This window comes from Lepisosteus oculatus, chromosome 3 (genome assembly GCF_040954835.1).
Source record: "Lepisosteus oculatus isolate fLepOcu1 chromosome 3, fLepOcu1.hap2, whole genome shotgun sequence".
Lineage (NCBI taxonomy): Eukaryota > Metazoa > Chordata > Actinopteri > Semionotiformes > Lepisosteidae > Lepisosteus > Lepisosteus oculatus.
Window position 1 is genome coordinate 45,016,878 of NC_090698.1, and position 9,600 is coordinate 45,026,477.

The 9,600-nt window shown below is 45.6% G+C and overlaps 1 long non-coding RNA gene across 1 annotated transcript; it reads left to right on the forward strand.

The window, feature by feature from the left end:
• Positions 1–1,434: 1,434 nt before the first annotated feature.
• Positions 1,435–9,156, forward strand: LOC138237721 (uncharacterized). The gene is made up of 2 exons (XR_011189077.1): positions 1,435–1,523; positions 2,623–9,156. It is a non-coding gene; the product is annotated as an uncharacterized lncRNA (long non-coding RNA).
• Positions 9,157–9,600: the final 444 nt, after the last annotated feature.

Consider the following 9,600-nt stretch of genomic DNA (forward strand, 5'->3'; position numbering starts at 1 on the left):
GTTTTAAGGAGTCCTTTGGTAAAAGTTTAGAGGATAGTAAGACTGGCCTTGGGGATCATTGTATTGTTTTATTGATTTTGAGGATCGTTTTGATTTTGGTGAGTTATTAATGGGCAACAGTATGTTGGCAGGGCATGAGGAGATGAAGTAGGCTGTGTGTGTGCAGTGCTTCAGGATATGTATGAAACACCAGGCACATTGAGAGCTCCTGCATGATTAGCAGTTGCTATACAAAAAGATTTTCTGCTGTCCCTGTCAGAGCTGAGGACATGATCAAGATAAATTGGAATCAGGACTATATTAACAGAGCTTTGATGGGATTAACCTGCTTTGCCAAAGTGCACTGATTCCCATTATTGGTGTTTGTGTGGTCACCTATTGTGTTGATTCCTGGCTTTTCAATGCATCTGTCCTCTGTTGCTTCTATTTCTTCTCCCCTGTCCCAAACCTTCTCATGGCAAAACAGCAGCTTGTTCTGATCTTGCCATCAAGCTAGAGAGTAAGATTGTTCCTCTTCAGAGACTAATATTTACTGATCGATCTATTAAAGCAATGCTCCTCAACCCTGCTTCTGGAGTGTCTTTTACTTTTCCTTCTGGCTGATCTCTAAATGATTGAGGCTGAATGATTCTTTTTATTTGGTGATTTGACCTTTTCAACCTGTTTCTACTTTTAGACTTTGGTTTCAAAGACTCTGCTACGGACATGTTATGCAAAAATAAAAACTGACAAATAAAATTCCACCTACTCTGCCCTCAGTTTTCTTATTAAGTGGTAGTTGTCTTATTTGTGTCTTAGCATCTCTTAACAGGAGACAAAATGATGGTATGATGTTAATTAGTATTTGGTGATGCCACTTTTTCAAAGACTTAAACCAGGTGATTTCAATCATTGTATCATACTGTAGACTGCAATGTGAATTTAATCTCAAAAGGTCCAATCACTTCATTCAGTCCATTACTTGAAAGAAGGCAGGTGTGAAACTCAAAAACTGAGCATTGATGGTATCCAACTACTTTTGAATTAGCTTAATCAAGAGCTCAGCTGGCATGGTGGTATTCCAGTACTGGGGATGAGTTTTTACAGAGTTAAAATCTGTAGAAACATCATTAGAATTTTCCAGGGTTCTTCCATAGTTTAGTTAAAAAATAACTGATCAAGTCTGCATTGGGATATACAGTAATTAGGAATAACTATATGTAGATCGCTATTGCACTGAGGTTCCTAGATAAGTGTGTAGATCTGATGGGCAGCATGGTGGTACAGTAATGAGCATTGCTGTCTTGCAAGCACTGGGGCTCTTGGCTCACTTCCTGGTGTGCTATCTGCAACACTAAATTAAATAAAGTGGTTAGAAAATAAATGTGATCTAGTTGCTTTTAAAATTTTTTAGGAATGCCTTTCCTACTGTGTCCTTCAGGTGAAGCCCGTGAGAATTGCCCGGTGCTAACTAAAGCCACGCTTGTGCGTTCTCGCTGTTTCTCCAATGGAATCAAGCCTGTGCCGCCGAACGCCCAACCCAGGTCTGTCCATGACACACGGCCCTCAGAAATGTACACATTGCAGACACATTCAGAGCAATTAAAATGCTGCCCTTACAGCTCAAGACGGTTGTGGCTTTTATAAACAGTGCACTGAAGCTCGTTTTCCAAACTTGTAACTTTGTTTTTGCTTACTGCCACACAGGTAGCCTCCTACTTTTATGAACATCTTTTCTGTTTTTTTGTGGCGGCTGGAGGTAAGAGTGTTGATAAGTTAGGTTGTTGTTCAAGCTGGCATCTTTTGTGGTTTTATGTGCTTCAAAGCAGGATTGTGAACTTGGCAAGGGAGTGAACAGAGTTGCCAACACTGCTCCAACTCTGTAAAGATGACAGAGCAGTGTTAATCATGTTTTCACTTTTCTCCAACTATGCAGTACATATAGGTGGACTTAAAGGAGTTAAATAATCAGTTTTTGTATTTATATACAATTAGTTGTAAGAGTTGAAACAGCAGTTGAATTTATTTGAATGGCTTGAAATCAGATAGTGCAGAAAGTGCATGTACAGTAGGATAAAAGAAGCAAGGACCTGCCCTGTGGTTCAACTGACAGGGACGAACAGTGAAACATGTATCACCCAGCTAAGAGCTTTGTCTGGGGAGAATAAACAGTCTTGTGAGGGATCTGTTTACCTAAAGATTAGATCCTGTAAATCCCTCATAGCCTCCCTAAGTCTGTCCCAGTCCAGTGCTTGAAGGGGTTAAACCTAAAGTGAACTGTTAATGGTGTGTTGGATGTTATGCAGCATTACAAGGAATGACTATCCAGAGCAGGGTATCATGTGGCTTCAACTGACTGTGATCACTCAGTATGTTGATGGTATTCTGAGTGCTTCCCCTGACGAGGAAACCCACAAGTCTGAGTTGCTTCAGGTTTAGAGTGTCTAATATTAAGCAGTTATGATAAGGCCCTTTTGTGTCTAGCATTGTGTAATTTTAACAGGGCCTGGGTGCAATGTTTTTACGGGGTGAGCACAACTTTTAACAGATCTGCTTAAGGGGGGAGTGCAGTACAAGGACAGGATTACCTTGGTTCCAGCAGCAAAACCCGCCTGTAATAATTTGAAACAAGCTCTCTTACAGGTGCTGAGTGTCACGGAACCTATACGTGGAATAGGAGGATCCTTGTACGTGACCAGAATCCCACAGGACGCAGAGTAGCAAAGGGACAATCCAAAAGACAAAATCCAAAGGCTGGGTCGATAAGGGAGGCAGAGGGTCCGGTAACGAGAGATTTCCAAAAACAATCCAAAAGTCAAAATTCAGAAGGCGAGGTCAAGAGTCGGAAGCTGAAGATTCGTAACGGGAGATCAGTCAAAAAGTTTGGAAACGCGCACTGGAGAATACTATGAAGGCTTCTCAATAGTGAGCGTGGGAAGGTGTGCGAAGGGGGTTTAAATACTGAAAGGAAAGGGGTGTGATTGGATGATTGGTTAGGGAGTGAGAATTTGAGGAATCTAGTGCATGTGAGAATGTGCTGGGTTCAATCAGGGATGAGATTGGGAAGCGGAGGTTCCGGGAATGTGAAGTCGTTTGCGAGGGAGAGTGTGGGGCGTGACAGTACCCCCCCCTTTAGGGTCTGCTCCTGACGACCCCAGAGAGCGAGTACGAATGAAGTCATCGATGAGGCTGCGATCCAAAATATCTTTCTCACAGACCCAGGAACGTTCCTCAGGACCATAGCCCTCCCAGTCGACTAGAAATTGTCAGCGGCCTCGGAGCCAGCGGGCATCCAAGTGAAGTCTGAAGACGTGAAGAATGAAGAGGTCAGCCATGTCTTGAGCAGATGGAAGGGCAGGAAGAGGAATGAAATGAGCCGACTTCGAGAATCTATCTACCACGACCATAATGGTAGTTTTGCCTTGACTCTCAGGAAGATCCGTAAGAAAGTCCACTGAGATGTGGGACCAAGGTCTTCTAGGGGTTGGGAGTGGTTGGAGTAAACCGGGCTTCTTAAGACGGGAGGATTTGGACATGGCACAGATGGGACAGGCCTGCACGTACCCAGTAACATCAGTCCTCATTGAAGGCCACCAGAAATGTCTAGAGATAAATTCCAAGGTACGTTTGACACCGGGCTGACCTGCAAATAGTGAGTCATGACCCCAGCGAAGAGCAGTGGAGGGTATGGTATCAGGAACAAAGAGTCTGTCTGGAGGACATTGGGGGGGAACGGTTTGGTTATGAAGTGCACGTTTGATTTGGTTCTCCAGGTCCCATCTAATAGCAGCCACGATTCTCTCAAGGGGGTATAATAGGTTCAGGAGGGTCCAAAAACCCAGGAGGATCATGGAGGCGAGACAGGACGTCAGCCTTTATGTTCTTGGATCCTGGTGTATAAGTAATGAAAAAATGGAACCTAGAAAAGAAAAGTGACCAGCGGGCCTGCTGTGGATTCAAACGTTTGGCAGTTTGTAGGTAAGAGAGATTTTTATGATCCGTAAGAATAGTAAAAGGGTGTAGGACCCCCTCCAACCAGTGTCTCCATTCCTCCAGGGCGAGTTTGATAGCCAGTAGTTCTCGGTCTCCAACATCATAATTAGTCTTGGCCTGGGACAATTTTTTGGAGAAAAAGGCGCAGGGGTGGAGGATACCCTTCTCTCCATGACGTTGAGATAATATGGCACCGACTCCGTTGGCTGAGGCATCCACCTCGAGAATGAATGGAAGGTTGGGGTCTGGCGGAGGAGGGGGGCTGTGGTGAACAGTCTCTTGAGATGAAGGAAAGCTTGGTCTGCCTCGGGAGTCCATTTCCCTTGATGAGGACCTTTTCGGGTCAGAGCTGTAATGGGGGAGACAACAGAGTTGAAATTCCTAATAAAACGGCGGTAAAAATTGGGAAATCCCAGGAAGCGTTGAATTTGTTTTAAATTCTGGAGGGTTGGCCAGTTCTGTATGGATTCAGTCTTGGCAGGGTCAATTTCAATGCCCAGGGGTGAGAGGATGTAGCCAAGGAAGTGGATTCTGGTAACATGGAAAGTACACTTTTCCAATTTGGCGTAGAGTTTGTTCTGAATCAAACGATGAAGAACCTCGCGCACATGAGAGTAATGCTCCTGGGGACTACGGGAAAAGATTAGAATATCATCCAGGTATACCAGGGCATATTTGTGCAAGATATCCCTAAAGATGTCGTTCATGAACCCCTGAAAGACAGCAGGAGCGTTAACCAGTCCAAACGGCATTACTTGGTATTCATAATGACCGTGGGTAGTAATGAATGCCGTCTTCCATTCGTCACCCTCCCGCATGCAGATCAAATTATAAGCACCGTGGAGATCCAATTTAGAAAAAATACTGGCGCCCCGGAGTGATTCCAAAGCCGATGAAATCAGAGGAAGTGGATAACTGTTCTTGATAGTTATGTTGTTCAGACCGCGATAATCAATGCAGGGTCTGAGAGAGCCATCTTTCTTTTTAACAAAGAAGAAACCGGCGCAGGCAGGTGAGGAAGAGGGGCGGATGAAACCAGATTCCAAGGACTCCTGGATATAATCTTCCATAGCCTGAGTCTCCTGGTTGGAGAGTGAATAGACATGGCCCTTAGGGGGTAGGACCCCTGGAATTAGGTCTATAGGACAGTCAGATGGGCGATGGGGGGGGAGGGATAGGGCCTTCTGTTTACTGAAGGCAAGGTGTAGATCTGAGTACTGGGAAGGAATATTGGGGAGGTTATCTTGAGATATACAGGAGACGGAAACTTTCTGAGGAAGCTGACAACAATGCGAAAGGCAATGGGAACCCCAGGCTGTGAGTTCCCTTTGTGACCAGGAGATGTGTGGGTTGTGAATCTGTAACCAAGGGAAACCAAGAACCAATGGGTGAGAAGGGGATTGAATGAAAAAGAACTGAATGGCTTCCTGGTGGGTGGCGCCGATGCGAAGAGTGAGGGGAGGGGTCTGCCACTTCACCAGACCAGGGGAGAGGGGGGAACCATCAAGAGTGAGGAGCCGAATGGGCTGGGTGACTGGCAAACGGGGAATATTCTAGGACGAAGCGAGTCCAGAGTCTAGGAAGTTCTCAGAGTCTAGGAAGAGAGAGGTCTGTCCAGTAGTCCATGACAGGGTGGCTGGGAGAAAGAGTCCGGATCTGCGAGAGGAAGAAGTGACACTGGCCATAACAGCGGGTGGATAGGAGCGAGGAGGGCGACCTGGGCAGGTGGCTCGGAGGTGATCACGGGAACCGCAGTAAAGGCATAGCCCCTCACGAAGTCGGCAATCTCTCTCCTCAGAGGTCAGTCTATGGAAGGAAGGCAGTTGGAAGGGTGTAGGAGGGGTTCGATTGTCCGACCTTCGCTGTTGAAGCCTGACCTCTAGTTCAAAAACTCGAGAAATGAAGGAGTCAATTGATGGGAAGTCCAGGGGCAGGTGCACAACGTGATCCTTGAGTTCATCAGATAATCCGAGGCGGAAGTAGTGAATCAGGGCATTGTGATCCCAAGCGAGTTGAGCAGCCAGAAAACGGAATTTGGAAGAGTAGTCCTGAAGAGCGAGATCCTTGAGTCAGGGAAGTGAGGCGTGCAACAATGAGGTGGCGAGAGTGCAACTGCCCAAAGGCAGATTGTAGAGCTGTCTGAAAAAGGTGGAAGTTGGCAGTCTCAGGAGCGTTTCGAGAGAGGAGATGTCCAGCCCATTCCAGAGCTCATCCAGAGAGGCAAGATACCATAAAAGCAATTCTTTCTCCATCGGTGGGGAAGCAGTCTGGGCGGATGTGGAAAGTCATCTGACATTGAGTCAGAAAGCCCTGACAGCTGGAGGAGTCACCATCAAATTTTTCCGGGAGGTGAGGGGGTAGAAGATTAATTTGTGTTTGAAGTGGGGGTGAAGGGGCAGGAGCTGCAGATGGGGGAGACGGTGGAAGTGCAAAGTGGTCAGCTAGTTGCTGGACTGCCATAGTTAGCAGGTCCAGGTTCCGGGAGTGTTCATGGAGAATAGAAAGTTGACTCTGGTCCGCTGGATCCATTTTAATATGGCTCACTATTCTGTCACGGAACCTATACGTGGAATAGGAGGATCCTTGTGCATGACCGGAATCCCACAGGACGCAGAGCAGCAAAGGGACAATCCAAAAGACAAATCCAAAGGGAGGCAGAGGGTCCGGTAACGAGAGATATCCAAAAACAATCAAAAAGTCAAAATCCAGAAGGCGAGGTCAAGAGGCAGAAGCAGAAGATTCGTAACGGGAGATCAGTCAAAAAGTTTGGAAACACGCACTGGAGAATACTATGAAGGCTTCTCAATAGTGAGCATGGGAAGGTGTGCGAAGGGGGTTTAAATACTGAAAGGAAAGGGGTGTGATTGGATGATTGGTTAGGGAGTGAGAATTTGAGGAATTTGGTGAATGTGAGAATGTGCTGGGTTCAATCAGGGATGAGATTGGGAAGCAGAGGTTCTGGGAATGTGACGTTGTTTGCGAGGGAGAGTGTGGGGCGTGATAGTGAGACTCGGGTTTCCTCGGATGGCCCAACCATTCCTTTGTATGTAAGTGTGGAAAATGGGTTCTGGGCAGCTGTGCTGACGCAGGAGCATGGAGGTAGGCACCATCCGGTGGGATACTATTATACCATTAGATGCTGTAGCCAAAGGGTGGGGGAGCGTGAAAATTTAAGAAAATGTAATACTGTTTACTGATGGGTCTGGCGCATGAGGGAGAACAGAGAACAGGCTGAGCTGTTGCAACAGAATTTGAGGTGCTAACGACCGGAAAATGCCCCTCCACTGCCTCTGCGCAGCAAGCCAGTTTAGAGCACTGATGGAAGATTGTAAAAAGAAAGATGTTAAAGGGTTACTGTATATGTATATAATCTATGTATTTGTTGCATGTAGGCCACAATTCTGGATGGCTATAGAAAAATAGGATTCTCTCACCACGGCAGGGACTCCAGTTAACAATACTGGGTTTGTCTCTGATCTCATTTGTAGTTTTACAGCTGCCAACTGAAGTAGCTGTAGTAAGGTGTAAATGACACAATAAATAATCCTGGGTCTGAGTCTGAGACCCCTGTGAAACCTCTATTGGGGAAAAGGGAGAATTCAGGTTGAGGCCTCTAATAGATGTGGTTAGAAAAAATGTGAAAAGAATGTGGGGTTGCATGATGATGGGATGTGGGGCCTTCAGCACACCAGATCCCCTGCATGCCCTCACAGCCTAATGCCATTTTGTAGCCAGAAATTCATGCTGGCAGATACCCAGGTGTATGACAAAGATGATCCCGTGGTGCGGACTGCCCTGCCCCTTGGATACTGATCTAGGGGCATACTACACTGGGAAGGTGTGCCAGGTTGTAATCGCCTCACTAGGGGTGAGGTGGAAGTTACATTGCCCCCATCACCCACAGTCTGAAAGACCAACTAGGGAAATATCAACTGAAGGAACACCGTGGGTAGATGCTCTACCTGTGGTCCTGTGCAGTTTGAGGGCTGGAGCAAATGGAATTGTGAGACTGAGATCCCATTTGAGATCATCATGGGCAGCCAAAGAAACTCCCTGGAGGGCCAAGTTTGGCTAACGGACTGTTGAATGTACTAACTCTCTATTACAGTATTGTAGGTTTGTTAATTGAAGCAGTGCACAGGGCTCGTGAACAGGTGCCGGACGCTTGGGGACCTCCAGTAGAGGGAAGACATGACCGGATACCTGGCGAGTGGGTGTGGGTGAAGAAGAGATACCCTGCCAGACGTTGCAACCCTGCTGGGAGGGACCATAACAAGTGCCACTAACTACTGACTCTGCCATCTGAACGACAGGATGAGATCGCTGAATCCACGCATTGCACTGTCACCGAGCCACTGCACCAGAGACTGAGTGAACAGAAAGAATAATGTTGTTACTGTTTCTGTGTCTGATGCTTCGTAAGGTGAACCAACAGTGTGCTTGTTAGGCCTGAGGAGCATTACTGGGGAATATGTATAAATACATTCCTGGTGTTGTCATATCTACCAGCCAAAAATGATAATCAGAGTTGGGTCAATATTGCTATTCCAAGATCCTGACGATAGATCTCCACATGGCTGATGTCTGCGTTTGGGTCCTGGGATAGGACTTTATTTATTTGTAGGATTAGGACTGTTTTATATGTATAATTGTAACTATCACTTGTACAAAACATCAATCACATCTTGTTGTAACCGTGGAATGCACAATGTCATGGTAATGCATGCCCGTACATCTAGAAAGGAAAGATCTGCCCTGACATTGTATGTGTAAAAAATAGGCAGTACTGACGTATGCCATATTTTATAAGGGGGGAATGAAGTAAGAAACAAGATGTGAAGACGAGGTTTATTTTAAGTCCTTTCTGCATGAAGATTAGACTTCTAAGGCTGGAGTTTATGGCAGGAAGGGGGTTAACTGATAAGGATTCCAGATGGGAGCTAGGAAACTCCCTGGGGACTTAATCCCTGAACATTTGGCCAAAAGGCTGTAAACTGGCCAAACACATGACCTCCCCCCTTTACTATAATAACGAGTGACATCAGAAGTGGCAAGGAAGGGCTATATAAACTAAAAGTTTGTACCGACACTTGGAACAATACTTCGGTTTTGTTGTTTCTTGCGGGAAACAAGACTTCGGCTTTATTGTTCCTTGCATGTAGTAAACTCTTCTGTTTAACTTCATCTCGGGATCCAGAACCGTATTCTTTCTGTTAAAACACTACCTAGAAAAATTTGGTTTAACCCATTTGGTTAGTAGGCAGCCAGCCTCCTGGCCAAAAGACAAGCAGTCTCGAACCCCAGTCATTTGAGTGAACTGAGGGGTAGCTGCAAGGGGGAGGTTTTAACAAGTTCTTTGGAAAATCCTTGAACAATTAAATACATTTTACAGTCACTGCCTGTGAAAACTGCCTAATACAGCATTAGAACAGAAGAAGATGCTTGGAATAAAAGTTAAATTAATATAAAATACAGTTATATACTGTATACAGAGTACATATGCTGATGAAGACAATTACTAATTATGTTTGATGGTTCTTGATGTCTAAATTGTTTTTGATGTCTTGATGTGAAGCTAAAAGCTTTGGCAGAACGAAATGAAGTTCTATACAGTGAAAAAGAAAAAGC